The sequence below is a fragment of the Falco cherrug genome, chromosome 1, assembly GCF_023634085.1.
Source record: "Falco cherrug isolate bFalChe1 chromosome 1, bFalChe1.pri, whole genome shotgun sequence".
Lineage (NCBI taxonomy): Eukaryota > Metazoa > Chordata > Aves > Falconiformes > Falconidae > Falco > Falco cherrug.
The window spans coordinates 85,579,983-85,597,790 of NC_073697.1; the positions used below are offsets into that span (position 1 = coordinate 85,579,983).

General features: G+C 42.3%; 1 long non-coding RNA gene across 1 annotated transcript in view; it reads right to left on the reverse strand.

Moving 5' to 3' along the window:
- The window catches only part of LOC114017555 (uncharacterized), a 39,062-nt gene extending 21,686 nt beyond the window's left edge, over nt 1-17,376 (reverse strand). Inside the window, exons 1-4 of the long non-coding RNA XR_008732090.1 lie at nt 17,018-17,376; nt 15,365-15,664; nt 9,188-15,279; nt 3,772-3,915 (exon numbers count right to left, since the gene is read on the reverse strand). This is a non-coding gene — a long non-coding RNA (uncharacterized LOC114017555). The remainder of the gene's footprint in view (nt 1-3,771; nt 3,916-9,187; nt 15,280-15,364; nt 15,665-17,017) is intronic.
- Between the last annotated feature and the right edge of the window lie 432 nt (nt 17,377-17,808).

Below are 17,808 nucleotides of genomic sequence, written 5' to 3' on the forward strand. Positions count from 1 at the left end.
TCAGAGAAAGCCTAGTGCTCGTTAGCGTGGCAGGGGCTGCACAGTGTTTGGCTCCTCCATCGCAGAGCCATAGCTGAAAGGTAGCCGTATGTGAAGGATGGGAACGATGTCAACATTACGGGCTGGTGACAGCTGCAGCTCTGAACTGAGCCGAGTGAAACCATGACCCTACAGACTCCACTAACCATGTGCGGATGCATTTTCCATGCTAATTTGTATACTTTGCAAATACATAAAATACACCTCATCCTCTGCTACAATTCATTCATATCTACTTCCAGTCTGACAAACTGTAATTGGAGCCAAAGCTGAACAAGAACTAATACTGGTTAATGAGAATTCACTAAACACTGATTTGAATATTACTCTCATTTGCAGCCTAACTAGAGCCTGAGAGCTGCTGAAGGAATGAAGCAAATCTAATGAACATAAACCCAGGGCATCAGTGCCGCTCGCTTAGGAAGGAATGGCTGAATTATGCTGCTGGAGCAGCTTGGGCGGCCGTGGAAATCCATTCCCTGGTGGCTGTGCCAGGGAGGTGGGAGCTGCCGAGGGTCGCGATGGAGCCGGGCGCTGCCTGCTCAGCAGACGGGTTTGTTTAGCAGCCACACGGGCACCTTAATACCTTTCACATACAGATAACGTTCCTCGCTTCCCAAATGCACAAATCAAGCAGAAAAACACCTCCAAACAACTCAATTAAATCCCACCTAACTGACACCACGGGAGGCTTTTGACCGATGCAGAAAGCTGTGTTTTACTTCAGTAAAACGAGTAAATAGCTTCTCCGGCACACCAGAAAATGCAAAAAACATGCAAACTTTAAACCACCATTTGGTGTTAAATACTTGTAAAAGCCTTTTTTCCTCAGATTAATATCTCACGTTTATCTGCTCTATACGTTTTGGAGACACGAGGAAAATTGCTTATTTCTAATAAAATGTAGCAACTGTACCCTGAGGAAAAATTACTGTGTTATGAAATATTTTTCCCCTCTACCACAGCCAATTTAGTTTTCATTTAAAATTCAATAACTGCATCATACTCAGAACCTTCCATGACTGTCATAACGACTTTGAACAACAAGTATGCTGTAAACAAGGAAGATTAGAAAGACGTTATTGAGGTAATTTCTCCCCAAGTTTCTTTCATACAAACAGAGAGGCATAAAATGGATGCAACAGTTAGCGTGAATATGATTTAGAAATAAACAGGAGAAAGGAAGCACTTTGTTCCACAGATACTTTGGCAATAAAAGCATGACTTCTCCTGTTTAATTTGAGGTATCTTTTGCTGCTTGGTGGAAGGAAACACTTTGTTGTTTCCTCACTGAAATATTGATGTAAGTGAAGACGACAAACGATATATAATGTTGCTAGGAAAATGTTGCCGACTTGCTGTAACATTCCTTTCCCCATCAGGAGGGAGCAGAGAGCAGCGTGGCGGAGGCCTGCTGGGCAGGAGCGGCCAGCCCGCACCCCCTGGCCTTGCCAGGAGCAGCCACCTCAGAAGAAAGCACAGAAGAAGAGTCTTTCCTCTTTCTCCTTGCCCAGTCTATGAAGAAAATTTCTGTTCCTAGCACGTGGAAGGGATAGAAACATCAAGAAGCGGCTCCCGTCCACCCGTGGCTCTGCTCTGCGCTGAGGGCGCGGCCAGGCCTCTGCCCTGCGCGAGGCCCAGTGCCTCCGTTTTGCAAAGGTGGCGGAGCTCCTGCAGCCACGTCCAGCAAGCAAAGCTGTGCACATCCAGCTACATCACCTGGTGTCATTCCCTGCGTAAAAGCATCTTCGCACTCAAGAATCATTCCTAGCATTTATATTTCAACTCACAACCACCCTGAGAGCTGAAAGGGAGCCAGTGCTTGCGGTGCACTGAAGGGCGGGTGCCGTGACACTAACTGGCCTTGCATGGGAGCTGCAGCTGATGGAAACCAGTGAGGAATTGAACAATTTTGAGGCTGCTTTTAGAGACAGCAACAAATGTGGATGTTTTTCTTCTGAGACCAGTTCAACAATATTCCCTTTACAAAGGTTTCTGGTATTTTTTCCATCTGATCATACTGCAAGATCAGTCTTTGCCTGGGTACAAATATTTCCTGAGCTCATGGGCTCCACAGCTGCAAGGAAATCCTCTCCTTTCCCATAGAAAACAGACACAAAACCCTCTAGAAACTTCTGAAAACCTTAAAAATCCTCTGAAAATTTTTAGTCTCAGTAAATTCCATTAACTTGTAATTGAAACAAGGCTGAGGCCCTGACCCTGCAGTGGCTCCTCAGCTCCCACATCCCTAGAACCTTGCCATTTCTAGTCACGAACAGCTGACCTTGCAGGTCTTGTAACACTCTGAGTTTATCAGAAAGATGATGGTATCTACAACTGGGGGAGTGGTGGTGAACAAACCCACCCCAAACAAAAAACCCAAAAGTGTGCATTTCCAGCGAAGCTGAAAATTGTATTATCATCATAAATCAACAAAGTTTATTTTATAATACTCTATTTTTCCCACGCCAACAAACAGGAAAAACCTGGATGTATTTCCTATGGAAACGCAATGTGACATGGATAAACCTTCTGTACTATTTCCTGTTGAACTTCTAGAGTTAAAGCAGTTCATTATCAGTCTTCTACCAAGTCCCATTCCCCACGTCAGCACTCCTTATTCCTGGGGAGGGACACAGCCCAGCATGTCCTGATCCAATTATTTCCTCAGGACTTCTCTCAGCACACCTTAGACACATGCCAGGTGCCTGCTTTTATGCAGCAATGACATTACTGGTGTTTCATACTCTTATATTACAATTTCCGGGAAGAAGGTGAAAATTCATACTGTTGCTGTACCTCACTGTATCCAGCACCTGCAGCCAGTCCCAGCCATTGCTTCTGCACTTGCTGAAATGGCCCCTGCGAAACCTGCTCTGCTCCCCCTTCTCCTCCTCTGCTTTTCAGCTGCTCTTGAGATCACCTGCACCGTAACACACCTGCACAACAGATGCCCATGGGTGCTGCCACTTTGCAGTGGCAGAAAGAGAAGAGAAAAGCAGCCTGGGCAGTCAGCTGTGCTCAGAATACAGACTGCTGGTCAGCCAAACCCCCTGTCTTTCCCCCACTTATAGCATCCCCTCCCTGTGGGATCTCTTAAAAATGAGATGTTAGAATGGCCATTACAGTCAAGTTTTAACAACAAACCCTGTTCTTCCCTTCTCTCTCCAGAGCTGCACAACAGATCAGCCCTGAGCAGTTGCTTGCTCCCTGAAGGACTGTATGCTAGTATTTAACAGAAGCATGCAAACTTAGTTAAAAAAAATTCTGATTTGATTCTTGTCCTCTTGTCTAATCAATGTACTTCAAAATGCTGATAGTAATTTTCTAGGGTTTTGCCAGGTGATTAAGCTGGAGGAGGTCTCTGTATGCCAAACCCTGACTGTATTTATACCAGTCTTACTAGTGCTCTACAGATACAAGGCCACGTTAACAGCATTGACTTTCTGCCCTTCATTCATCTGAAATAAACACTTATATCCCAGGAATTGATAGGTCACCTGTGAGTGGAGGGAGCAGGGCATGCCCTTTTCATAAAGCTATGGCATAGGTGTCAGCAAGGAGTATGGGAATCTTCGGAAAAATGGACTTGGCAGTACTAGGTTAACAGTTGGACTCCATTCCAAGAAATACCATACTGGTGGAGTGAACGATTCAGAAGATTTACTGAATTTCCTTCTCGCAAAGTACTGGATCACATGAAAAAAAAGGCTGCTTAAATTTTCTGCTTACCTGAACCCCAATGCGGAATGGGGACATAAGGATTGTGAAAGTCTTGGTGATTCCATCCCATATGTGCAAAGATTTGGCATCTGCCAGATTCATGTGTTCGACTCCACTATTGTTCAGGATTTGTCACGAGTCAGCTGCCAGCCTCTGAAAAATCAAGAAAAAACCCTGCTATACCTCCTGGAGAACAGCAACATGTCAGCCACCAGTAAAAAAAGGCTTCTAATTTGTGACAGTTTTTTGCTATTTCCACACAGGATCTGCTATTTGCTATAAACACTTGTTCTTATTCCTCAGTTTGGGGGATGGATTCTGCTTGGTCTCAACGCCATGCTTTTGTACAAGAGGAAAGTAATTGTGAAAGTACTTTCTTAAAATGTGGCCACACCATGCTGATTCAAGGCTGTTGGTATTATGAGATAAAAGAATGCTGTTCAGTCTGATTAATCAAACCCCCTTATGCTTGCCAAAGCCTAATTATTCTCTGATCTACATTAATGACTTCAGAAAGCACAGTACACCTGGTGGGAGTTCTCAATGGGGAGCATTCCAGACTAAAAGGAAAACTCCTCCCTGTGTCATGAAAACCTAATTTGCTTATATCAGTAGAATCAATTGTTTTGTACAGAACTGCGCTCTCCCACATGTACCATTGGTTGTATCAAAAGATAATATATACACTTTTTACCACTATCAAAAAGCTTTTGTTTGATAAATAGCAAACTCCATCTCAGGGTGACTTTAAAAACCACATCATTATTGTATGCTATCGCTGTATGTAGCTTTTTATTGAACAGTCTGGCTGTAACTCACATGAGCAGAGACACACACCTCACAGTTCTCTGCATTCTCAGCGAGATGAATGAGCTGCTCATATCCTGGCTTAAAATTCAGCAAGAGATTAATTTACAATCCAGATCCAGAAACATTCACATGGATAAGGATGACACAGCACAACAAAAGAAAAAAAAATAATCTGTGAATAAAGCAATTCACCCCAGCTTTACCCCATCAAAAAAATCCTATCATTAAAGCGAAGTGTTGAAAGCATAAGGTCTGTGCTTGGGCAATGGGAACTCATCAGGAATTTACTGCATCCAATGGTACATTATGGTCATTGAATGGTGGAGACATCCAGGGACAACAGAAACATAGAGAAATAGAACAGAATAATTTTTTGCAAATCTACCTGGAACTGCATCAATTTATAACAGAAATTTTTATGACTGGCATAACACATGCATGGAAATGTGCGTGTGAGCACCAGACAAAACAGTAGAAGAAAAGTTTAAAGAATGGCCTGCATTTGTAACAAGATCAACCTACGGTAAACTAACCATGTCCATGGGGATCTTTCTTGGTCTCCTCCATGTCCATGGGGATCTTTTTTTGTCTCCTCCATGCTGCTGAGGATGCTCTTGGGAAGAAGGTAGCCTTTGCTCTACAAGAAATATCTGCTCAAATCCCAAAGCAAAGACAACAATTTTCTGTGCATCTGTGGACAAGACCACATTGACAACCCTCTAAATTTTGAGAAGCTGGTACTGTTTACTCAAGAAGTCAACAGAAGGAATGAAGAACAAAAAGAAGAACGAACTGCATTAAAATAGCTGTTGTCTATGCAAAACTCAGAAGAAGCAAAGAAACCCACATTTTGGTGTTTCCCTTGGGTACTGGAATATTTGAGGGCCCTAGAATAAATTGGTGCTGGAGTTTTGCAACAAAATGACAGACATGAGTTGTGTTTGCCAGAGAATCTTGGAATGCATCGGTTTCCCCGCCGTATGCAGAGAAGAGGAGCAAATCTGTACGGTACCCGTTGTCATTCAAACCAGAACATATCCTCCGAGGTTCCTGGTGCCCAGCTTCATGGTATCAGCTTCCCACAGTAGTTATTAAGCTTAATATCTGGAGGATCCAGTGAGAGAAGACCTGACTATTTTTTTTAAATAAACAAACTTTTCTGATTTAAGAATAACTGAAAACAAGTAGTGGTACATGTCTAGACAAAACAATATGAATTTATCCTGACCACCAGTTCAGACTGAAAGAGCCCAGAGGAGCTTCTGGGAAGTAATCCTCCCTCTGGATTCATTGGTATTATCACACACTATCACATACAGCTTTACTTAAAATCCAAGTTTAAGCTATAACTACAGAACAAAGAACATCTTTACAGCTCAAGTCCCAGAAATGGTATGATGGTTATTTAGGCAACCATACATCATACACAAAATCAGGTTCACAGAGAGATTTCAGGACATTACAAAGATTTAGTCAGAGCTGTTTCTTCCTGCCCTTCTTTAGGCCTTGGAATACTTCATACCCATTGCAGCTTTCAGTCTCCCACCCTCCTCGCTGATGGGCTGGATCCTGGGACCAGGAACTTCCATGGCGAGGTTGGAAGAGCAGCACACAGTGCTTCAGAGCAGGACTGAAAAGACCATCACTTTTTCACATCTGTGTACATGACCTCATTTTTTTTTTTTTTTGCAGGCTGCCCCCTCCCCCAAGGCTTTATTTTAGGCCCTTTGAATTTTTACACCCTGGGCATAATCTGTTCAACATATCCATGGGTCAGACTCCGTGGCTATACGGGAGTATGTGGCCATGGGAAAGCACAGCATCTGGAAGAGAGGTACAACTTCGCTGGTTACAAACCAACCTTATCCATTCACAGCAGTGCGGCATCTACGTAGCTACATATATATACGAGTGCATGTAACAGCCGTGAATCTTGTCCTGCCAGCCCACTGCTAAGCTTGCCCAGCTGAAGGGACCAAAGCTTTAGTTGATACCAATCTGTTAATGGGACTTCACTTACTTGTAACAGCTCTGTTATGTTTGCTTTGTATTATCATTTCCCCCTCACTAAGAAAGAAACTCAATTATACTTTTCTCTGCTTCAGGCGTAGCTAGGCAGCAGGCAACTCCCTCAGTAAGCCCAGCCATTTCAAATACCTCCTCTCACACGCAGATATCTCACATAACAAGTGTTACTTTTATACCCCTCAAGAGGTGCAGACACAGTCATTAATCTTTCTTTCATCTCACAGAATGCTAATAAAACAATCACCTCCCTATCCCTGAATTGGGTAGGTCCTAATTAACATGCTAATTGGGCAGATCTTCCCTAATGGCTCCCAAACCTCAGCAGCAATATGTTAGATAGAAAAGAGTTACCTAAAAGATAGGTAGAATTAAAAAAACGGCAATCTAGAGCACAGTTTGGATAGGTAAAATACTGAAACGGACCTTTCTGCTGTGCGAATTAAAATTCTCCACCTCCCTGTGCTACAGATCACATATTTACAGATTCAGCGCTTGCAAGGTTCAGAGCAAGAGGCATTTTGAAGGTAATATACAGCTATAATAAAGAATATTATTCAAGCAAAGAGAAACAACATACGAGTAACAATGAAGTTTTTAAATATATTATTAAACCTGTTTATTTTAATATCTCTCTAAATAAATCTGGCTTTATTGTCTGACACAAAAATGTACAAGTTGTTGTGCAAACCCAGCAATGGCAGCAGTTCTGGCAGTTTGTATTCACGAGCAACTTCAAGACAGATAGTTCAAGTCTTAATGGAATTAGTCCACTGAGGCTAGTACTGTGTTTATGCAGTTAGAGGCTCAATATAATCAAATTTCTATGCATTTGCTTTCTTTCCTCTCTTAAAATAGGACTCAATAATAATTTAAATCCCCCATTAAGCTAAAATGAAAATATTGGCAGATGCCATAGGAGTCATTGTTCTAAAGTTTTCTTTCACGCTCACCTCATAGATAAAAGCAGAGGCTTTGTTAGTAAGAAATTAGAAGGTTTGGATCTTATAAAACAAAAGCTTTGACTGGTCTCCCTTAAAAGCTCTGCCACCGAAGTCCCTGCAGTCGTGGCCTTACCCTACTACAGCTGCACACACAGGTGATGAGCACAAGCACACCGGAACATGGCTCTACAAGGCAGCATCTCTGTAAATACCACGCATGCTGCCAGCCAGCGCAGCCTCACGCCCTGATGTGTCAGTGAGGACAAATTCGGCGTGTCAGGACTACATAGCAGCAGCTCATGCCAGTCTGGGCAACAGAGACAAAGCTGAAGCGTGTACTTTGGTCCTAAACTGGAAACCTCAGAGGAAAGCCAGAGGATTTTTTTCATAGTGTGCTTTTGGAGCAAGCAGAAGGAGAAAGAGTGGCATGGGGACATCACGGTACTATTTTGTACAACTTTCTGGACTTTATTTAAGTTCATTAAAAAAGCCATGAAAAGGAGTCAAAACATTCACTGCGATATTTTGTTTTCTCATGCAGAACAATTTTTCATCAAAAGGTGTTTTTTTAATAAGATGCCAAAAGCTGAAACGAAATAGTTCTGTCCTGATTTCTGCTAGCCTTTCCAGTTTTAGTTTTTATGACCCTATGACCCTTGTTCACAAAACCAACATTCTTTCCTTTCCGCACCCCCACCCCCCCTCTTTCACAAGGGCTGCAAATAAAAAATCTCCACCTATTCATATGTTTTTCCTGCATATGAAAAGAGGGACTGTCACCGCAAAAGTGTATTTGTTACCCAGTGTGCAAAGTCAAAGAATACGAGCCACATTGCTGTATAGATACATTCACTACAGCACAGGATTAAAGCTATGGGGGTAGGTCTACCCATTTTTCTTGGGTTTCTTGACGTAATTTAGCAAGTTGTCTTTTTAACATCTGATTCATTCTTTCTACTTTTCCACTAGACTGTGGTCTCCATGGAATATGGAGTTCCCATTTATTTCAAGAAAGGCAGAGACCCAAGGAACTATTTCAGCTACAAAATGAGGGCCTCTATCTGACGATATTCCCTCCAGAACTCCAAATCTAGGAATTACTTTCAGCACTATTCTTACTACCTCCTTAGATTTGCTGCTGCAACAAGGGAAAGCTTCAGGCCAACCTGAAAAGGTATCTACCATTACAAAAAGATACCTATACCCATAAGTCTTGGGTAATTCAGAAAAATCTCTTTGCCAGCATTCCCCAGGAAAACAACCTCTCCAGATGGGGGTCTTTTCCCAATTTTTTTTATTATTTTTAAGACAAATTGAACATTGTTCGACAAGTTCTTCAGCAACCTATTGCCTTCTTGGTCCTATGGCATATCTTTTGATGTTCAGAACCAATGCATCTGCTCCCATATGAGTGTCTCCATGTAATCATCGTAATTATTCTCTCATAATCAGCACTTCTACTACCAGAACCAACCAGCTTTATTCTTCTTGCACTCCAATAGTTTGGCCAATTTAGCTTCCTTTGCTGAATACTTGGGCTAAGGCAGCGCCTAATAATAATCTTAAGTGATACTTGTTTGACTGTTTCATCTGTCCTTCAATTTCCTCAGGCAATGTTTGTAACAAAATAATTGAGGGATTCTTACCTTGCCAGTACTTCTAATCCTTTGGCTAAGGCATTACCAATTAGTGTTGGACTATTCTTGAATCCTTGAGGCAACACGGTCCAGCACACCTGCACCTTCCTTCTAGTAGCTGGACTTTCCCACTCAAAGGCAAACAGTTCTTGGGTCTTAGTTTCCAATGGGATATGGAAGCAAGCACCTTTCAGATCCAAAACTGTAAAATAAAATCCTTTTCAGAGACATTAGCAACAACGTATATGGATTAGGAACCACCGGGTGTACATCCACAACCTATGTGGTTGATCGCTCCATAAATCTTGAATCAACCTATATTCCTGCAAATGAGGCTTATTCACTGGAAGGACTGGGATATTATATTTGGAACTACATTTGTGTAACTATTCATATCATAAGAAATTATTTATCAATGGTTCAAGAACAATTCTCACTTCAAGTTTTATAGGACACTGGTTTTTCCTTACTGGTTTTGAATTAGGCTTCAGCTCTACCTTAGCTAGAGTTACACCCTTAGCAGTTCCAGGTTGTTGGGTGGCCCATACCATGGGAACCACCCAAGGAAATTCTAGAGGCAGTATTTCTTTGTTCATCTCACTGTCAGCACCCTGTAGTAAATATAACTGTGCTTTCCAACATTATCTTGTGGAATGTGAATTTGAATCTAATTTTTGACAAAGGTTATTTGAGCTCCCAATTTACTTAATAAGTCTTGACCTAGCAGTGTCATGGGACATTCTGGCATATATAAAAATTTATGTGTTAAAATTCTATTTCCAATTTTACATTTCATAGGAAGTAAGAAAGGTTTTACTGCTCACTTTCTTGTGGCCCAAATCACTGACATATGGAATTTACTTAATGGTCCTTTACAACTTGTTACTGCTGAGTATGTTGCTCCTGTATCTACTGAACATTTATAGCCTCATTCTCCAGCTGAGCTGGAACCAGGGGATCTGCTGGGGAGGTATCTGTTCGATCCTCCAGTCCCCTTTACTCCGAATCGTAAGTTCCCATCATCAACGAATCTGCCTCAGGCACCTGCCTCTGAGGTGTTTGAACGGTCCTCTGCTCTAATTTCGGACACTCATATTTCCAATGTCCTTTTTCCCTGCAATAAGTACACTGATTTGGACCTACGGGATCAGAATTTACTACTTGACGATTAGAAGCACACAGGCCTCCTCCTCCTCCCCGGGCACTTTTTCCTCTACCTTGTCCTTGATACATGTTTCCATAATAGCAGCAGCAAGTAAAGCAGCTTGAGCCTTTTTGTTTCACCCTTTGTCTTTCCTCTTTTTCCTCATCATCTCTATTGTTGTAAACTTTATAGACAATTTCTATTAATTGAGAATAGACATTCCTCCTGCTCCATCCACTTCCTGTAGTTTTTTCTGAATATCTGGGGCTGACTGTATGATAAATAACATATTAAACATAGTTTTATTGTCTTCTGCTTTTGAGTCTAAATCAGCATATTCTTGTGCAGTTTCACACAATTTTTCAGGAAATGGAGAAGGATTTTTGTTTGCCTTGTTTTAAACTGTATAACTTAGAGACATTTCTTTGCTTTGGAACTCCATATTTTATCCCATACAAAATAAGTTGTTGATATTGTTTTATCATTGCTCTTCTGAGAGGCAAATTTGGATCCCAACCTGGTTGTGCTTTTGACATAAATCTAGCAGGATCTTCCCCAGCATTTTGACTTTCATTCTCCTCTTTAGCCTTTTCCAAAACCAATCTCTTTTCCTCTGGCATAAAGAGGGTATTTAACAGTGTCTGAATGCCTCAACTGCGTACATTTATTCCTAAATCTCATTATCATCCTGTAGAGGGGAAAACAAACCTATATATGGAGCTTCATCCCATTTGTCCTGTTGTCTACAGAACAACATTAACTGCATCCAAAAAAGTGCTCCATGATACTGGTCGATCATACCTACTGCTGTATTAAATCAAAGAGATACAGTAGGAGTCTTGAATGAATGTAACTGTGCTCCTACTCCAGACTGAGTTTGATAGAAAGTCAGCTGAGGTCTTAACACTGATCGATCACGCAGATCCTAGTAGGCTTGGAGAGGTCACACTAAAATACAGGCTCTTCCTCAATATATACCTGATTTAGGCTTATGAAACTTGCTTTAGTTGTTTGAGAGAGAAAGTAAAGACAATGGAGACTTTGCTTATTGGTCAAAGTGCTACTCACCAAACAGAAACTTGTGGGAAGATTCCACCTATAATCAAGATCTGGGGCTTTTGTATACACACAGAAAACAAATCGGACAAGTAGCAAACTCAGTAGTCCTCTCCTCTTAAATAAATGTAGACAAACAAACCAGACCTGATCAAATGAACTTCAAAGAGGTCATGGCCCGTGAGGGTGCAGGGCTCTGCCCCAAGGCGCCCGCAGCAGGAGGCAGCCCCCCACGCAGCAGCACCCACCCTGATCCAGAGCAGCCCAACAAACGCCTTTCTGTACCCCAGCTTCTCCAACATGCCTGTGCAAAACAGCAAATTACTGAGCTGCTTTCCTCCTGGTAGCACCTCTGGGGTGTTGCAGCATGTGCAGGCTCGGACAGGGCACTGGGAGGATGAGAAGGGTTTTACGAGCACAACTGAATACCTCAGCCCATTCTTGTACCTTCAAGGGACAGCAGGAAAGAGAATATCCCCTTGAAGGACAGCCAGGAACAGCTGGGTGTGCTGGCATCACGTGGGCTATTGTGAAAGGAAGCAGCAGAGATCTTTCATACAGCTTTGTACCTGTGTTTGTTTATAAATACCTCTATCTACATCAATATACTGTTCTTTCTTGCTGTATAACCTCTTTGAGAGTGCTAATATTTCTGTGTACTGCACCACGGCACTGTGCTGTGGAAGCTCAGCATGAAGGAAAGGCAATCAAGGAAAAAGGCTCTCAGGCGTAGGCTTAAAAGCAATGTAGCCAGAGACAAACAGCTTCAGGGTGAGGTATCTTACGGGGTCTGTTTTCCTGACAGAAATACAGTTCCTTCAGCTGTATTCACATCTTCTGCACACTTTCATCATGGTCCAATAATATAATAAATCCATCTTAGATAAATCTGCTGCAGCTGTGAGACACAAAGCACCGATCCAGTATAAATTTGCTCTGCTGATTCAGATTTGTTAAAAAAAAAAAGAAAACGTTGACAGGTTAACTTTTCACTGGCAGGCTTTATGCTGGATCACGTACCATCTGTCTGAAGCACTTGAACATTTTCCGAGATCCCATACCATCTTCAGCTACCAGAAAATAAACATATGCTCCTCATATATTTTGGTTAATGCAATTGCATATCCATGCCTGATTTGGTTCCAATCTGTGTTGCTAGGTGGTCCTGTAAATGCATGGATCTGGTATAATGGCCAGAGAATAACATCTTCAGCCTTTGCTGGAACAGTTCCAGAACGTATTGCCCCAGGGCAAAGTCTCTGGTCTAAGCAGCGGGGCAGGAGAGTGTCAAGGTGGCAGGAAAAGTTATTCGTGATCTGGAGCCAAAATCATGGTGTTCTGCTTTGAGAATGGATCTGGCCTGAAACCCAAAGCTGCTGCTGGCTTTGCTAAGGTTGGACCGTTACATACATACACTTTAGGTAATAGGGACTCAAAGTATTTAAAAGGCTTAAAAACTGATCATCTTGCCTTTCTTGAAAATACCCTTTTACTCACTGTTTCAGAATTGCTTTTCTCTCTTTCGTCTTTTTTTGGTGCTTTTCAGAAACCCGTTTTAGCAGAGTGATCTTTTAGCTGCCTGCAAAGAACAAAGTAAAGAGAAGAAACTTATGATTTGTAACCTTTTCCAAACAACAAAGCAGCATGTAAAACATCTCCTGATGAGACCTGGGTCTTGATCCCCTACAAGCCACCCCTGCTCAGCCCAAGGTGAAACGGTTCTAGGTGAGCTCAAAAAGAGCCCAAGAGAGAAAAGACTGCTGAGCCCAGCTGAGGGTCTAACCTTGGTCTTTTTCAGATGACCTGTTTATTGAAGTTGCTATGTGGAGTGTAATACATCAGTGGGTTTTTGAAAATTCACTGAAGGATGTGTGGGCTGAAGGCATTAAGGCTATGTAAATGGAAATTTTCTTTCTAAAGAGTGAAATATGCTGATTTTGCTCATTGCTTCCACATAAACGAGTGACCAAATGAAGAGAAAATAGATGAAGAAAAAAGTACGCATAATAAAAATGTGTACATGCTTCATCTAAAATTCATCACCTCCAAAGGTTCATCACATAATTACTTAATCTTGAACAGCTGCATGCACAATAAAATTTGCTTGCACTAGGTCTGAAGAGAATTAATGTTTCCTGAGAACTGTAACCTAACCAATACCCTCCAAATGTTCAGCAAGTGGCAACTCCAACTGAAAATGCCACTAAAGTACCTTGTATTTAAAAGGACCTACTCACACCAGATTGATCCTGAGCTGACTTCTGCTGGTTTTAATCATGTACTTCATTGTATAGTAGCAAAAGCCTGAAGAAGCAATAGAGCTACCACATACACAAGTTCATTAATGAATCGGATCCAACCCATGCATTGCTCCGCTCACAGCCATGAGAAGCTCCGTGTCACAGCTGACATGTTTTGCTCCTGCTGGGAGCTGAGGAGCCACTAGACAGGCCCCATACAGGAGACTTTAGGCACTGTGCCTACTGCAGTGCCTCAGTTTCCCTTGCTTCCCAAAGCCTCTACAGGCAAGTCAAAGGGCTGGGGTCTCAGGCAGGGTTTGGGGGGACTGCTCCTTGTGTGTGGAAGGAAAGGGAAAGCCTCAGTAACCTTTCTGAGGCAGAACTTTAAAAGAAATATTCACTCCACCCTGTTCTTTCAGTAACATCACTTTTGGGCTGGCAGCAGGATTTGTTCCAACATGCCTCATTTTTTTAACTATCTGTTCCCATCAAATTTCCTTGAATAATGTTTATTACCGGGTCACCTGCCTTGAAATGGGAGCTGCAGGCGATGTACCGACCAGACCGAATTGCTGTCCTAGGCCACTAATGTCCTACAACCTCTGACCTCACTCGCCTTCCCTGCAATGCTGTCGCTGTAAGAAATTCCCCAACTACCAGTAAATTATCCTCCCTCCCTCCCTCCCCTGCCTCCTGCTTGTACAAACCATACAGCAGGAGACTTTCTTTGTGGCTCTGAAGTTAGTGGAAAGACTCCCACTGACTTTGCTGCAGTGACAATTGGATCAGATGCCAGATAGGTGTATTGAAAATTCACAAAGCGCCAGTTTGGAAGCACTTAACAAATGTCACCGTTTACTCTAGTAAGAGGAGCTGCTTGCCAAAGATTCAGCTCCCATGGTGAACAAAGGGATGAGGGATGTCCTCCATTTACCAGGGACAGACACCCTTCCCAGCACCAGGCTGCCCGTTTCCATGCTCAGCTATGAAATAAAAGACGTTTCACAGTAATCACAGGACCAAAGACTGCTTTTCCTCTCTCCAAACCTGAACGAGTTCAAAATGCTTGGGATGACAGACGATGACATCCGTAGTCAGACAAGATGGGTAGCAGCCCATGTAGTTGTGTAATGAAGCTCGGTTTGCAAAGTTTTTATTATGGAGAAAAACCAGCAGGATCTCTTATAATTGGAAATGAAACTAAATGAATGCCACTGCCTTTATTGTGGCAGCAGAATTCCAGTAATGCTTAGCAATTGCCGTGTTTGTAATGTAAATATACTACTGTCACTGCGCTGAAATAGATTTCTTCTTTTTCCCTACTCATCAAAGTCAAAAATTTGCTCCAGCTGCTGCCGATCAAGAATTTGGAGAACATTACCCAGGCTATTAGTATTCTGCACACACTGCCAGGTGCACAGATAACTCACTGGCATCTCTCTCTCTCAATCCAGTTAATTAAATCGTGGCTTGATTGGGTTCAACAGACAATACAAAATTTTTCCCAGTTTGAAATGTTTTGACCTACCTTGGTGAGTAAAAGAGTGATAAGGGACATCTTTGCAAGAAAAAAACAGGTTTGCTAGTCTCATCTGAATCCGTGTTCAATTTTGTGAACATTCAGCTTCTCTTTTGCTTCCTTACTCATATTTCCGTTAGTGCTGCAAGACAAATGAGCTAGCAGATACTGCAAAAGGTCAAAAGACAGATAGCAAGAGAAATTTTAGCATAACTAGATTTTCTTACCCATTGCACGGTCCTGCAGTGCACAAATGGGATTTCTGCTCAAGCTGTGGTCTCAAACGGGAGCGCTCCAGCTACATTTAACAGAGCAGGCACTGCTGAAGAAATGACCTGCGCTGCACCACGGGTCCCTCCAGCTGGGTGCTCTGCCTCCCCCAGCAGCCATCAGAGAGCACTTCTGAAGGCTGCAGCGTTTCAGTCTAAAAACCAACCTTATGATTTAGCATCAGGTGAAGCACAGGAACCCCCAAAGACAGGGAGAGCCCTTGGTTTGCCCATTGAATTCAGCTGGAAGGGAACCCACTGTAAGGGAAACAAAGGAATTTTACAGCTGAGAAAACCTTCTGTGCTGTGCAGAACTGCCAGATTATTTTTTACGGAAACCCACTTTTTTATGGGAACACAGCACTCTTGTGCTTCCTAATTGTCCATAGGGTTTTGCATTTGCCAGAGGAACCATGGAAATCAGCTACCACAGTGGCTGTGCCAGACAAACCCTCTTTCCTGCTGTGTCTTCAATTTGTTTCTCTCTTTCCCCAGCTGACACTTCCTAAAATCCCTGCTTGCCAGGCTGGGGTGAATTACAGTATCGCTCTCAGCCCAAATCTCAGGTCATAGTCCCACCTCCAGCACAGCTGCAGCAACGCTGAGCGAGCTAATGGAGAAATGCAGAAGGCTGAGACCCGGAACCTTGCAATCTTGGCAAAACCTGAGGTGTTCAACAAGCATTGCCTAGAAAAGTGCAGAAGGTACAAGGGGACAGAACAGAACTGCGTTGTCAGCATTTGCAGTGCTAACAAGTCTGCAATTTCCCAGTGGTCTTGCACAAAACAGTCAGGGTGAAGGTACCTTGAAGCCCACGTGAAGGCTGGCTTTGGCCAATGCATGCATTTGCTGCCTGGTTTTGTGATCAGATTTGAACCTTCAGCCCTCCCATCATTGCGTACTTTTCCATTTATCATCCCCCCCGCCCCCCTTTTCTGGACTGCAACAGGACAAGATTGACAGCTGGTGTGAATCAGCACACCTCCAGTAAAAACAGCAGGGCTGCAGTGCTCAACTGATTTCTCATCTAGAAAGGGTCAAGAGATCTTACTGTTTTGTAAAATATTAGGCATTACACAGTAGGGATGAATTTGACTGATTCTGACAGAGCTGAAGTCCCAGTCATTAAAATCTGTATAATATTTCCAATTTCCTTGTTTATCAAAAGCTAGTGTTTCCTAGATACTCACTGAGGGTATTTTTTTTTAACAGACACCAGCCTCAACAAATAATTGTCAATCCAATGAAATTTTATTTAACAGGCTCTTGAGTAAAGCCTGCTCTTCCAAATTGTTTTTCTGTTTTGAGCAAACTTCAGTGGAGGAAAGGCCAGCTCTTTGCACTCAGCTCTGCTGCATCAACTGCCATGTGCTAAAAGAAAAAGCCCAACCCCCCAAAAAAGACAGGCTACAAATCAAGAGTTAAGAGATTTCAGCTGCATTCAGTTGTCAAACAGACTCTGGAGTATTAACAGATGCAAACAGTATGTATTTTGGTGCAATTAATATAGAGAAGGAAGATCAATGATGCAGAGTTAAGCATCAGATTCTGAATTAAATCCTGTTTTTATATGCTTGACTGAGGCGTGCTTTATTGCAGCATGACACTCACCTGCACAGCTGAAGTTCAGGGTCTGTCAGCAATTTCCAGCCTACCTCAGGTCTGCTTCCCAGGGCAGGAAGGAGGGCTGGGCTGTAACTCAGCTGTAACCGTTCTTGAGTCAGTAGCTTGGCAGACAAGGTCTCCTCTGAGGACAGTAGTGTTTGTTCTGCTAATTATTGTTCCAACTAGTCTGACCTTTTTAAAATTAAGGAAAGTTTGAAAGGAAAACTACACGCAGGTCGAATTTTCCACAATTTCAAATGATTTCTTACAGCTGGAGATACTGTGCTTTATAACCACGAGTGCAGAACCTGGATGAGATGATAAGAACATACTGAAAATTAAGAACATGCCCCTGCAGGTATTTGATACTAAGACCTTTAGGTTGCTGAAATCATGAAGATGCCGGGGTGTAACAATTCAGCCTGGATCACTGTTGACTCAAAGTGATACATCTTTGTAAACAGCACACTTGTGTTTTTTCAGGTAGACTAGAAGCAATGCAGTAAATAAATATAGCACTTCTATCAGCAACATTACTTCTGCACATTTTAGAAATTAATATGGTAATTGGAAATTGTTCAAAATTGATAACCACAAGTGAATAAAAAGGAACTGATGTGAGGCAATTTAAATGGAGAAACCATGGAACAAAGAAAAAGCAACAATAGAATTTTTTTGGTACATAAGCAAGTTTTTCCTTAAAAAGTGTACGCAGGTACAAAAATAGAAAATATGCAGGAGAAAAAGTTGGGAAATATTTGGACCAAGGGACACATAAGATTCATCCAGCCATCTCT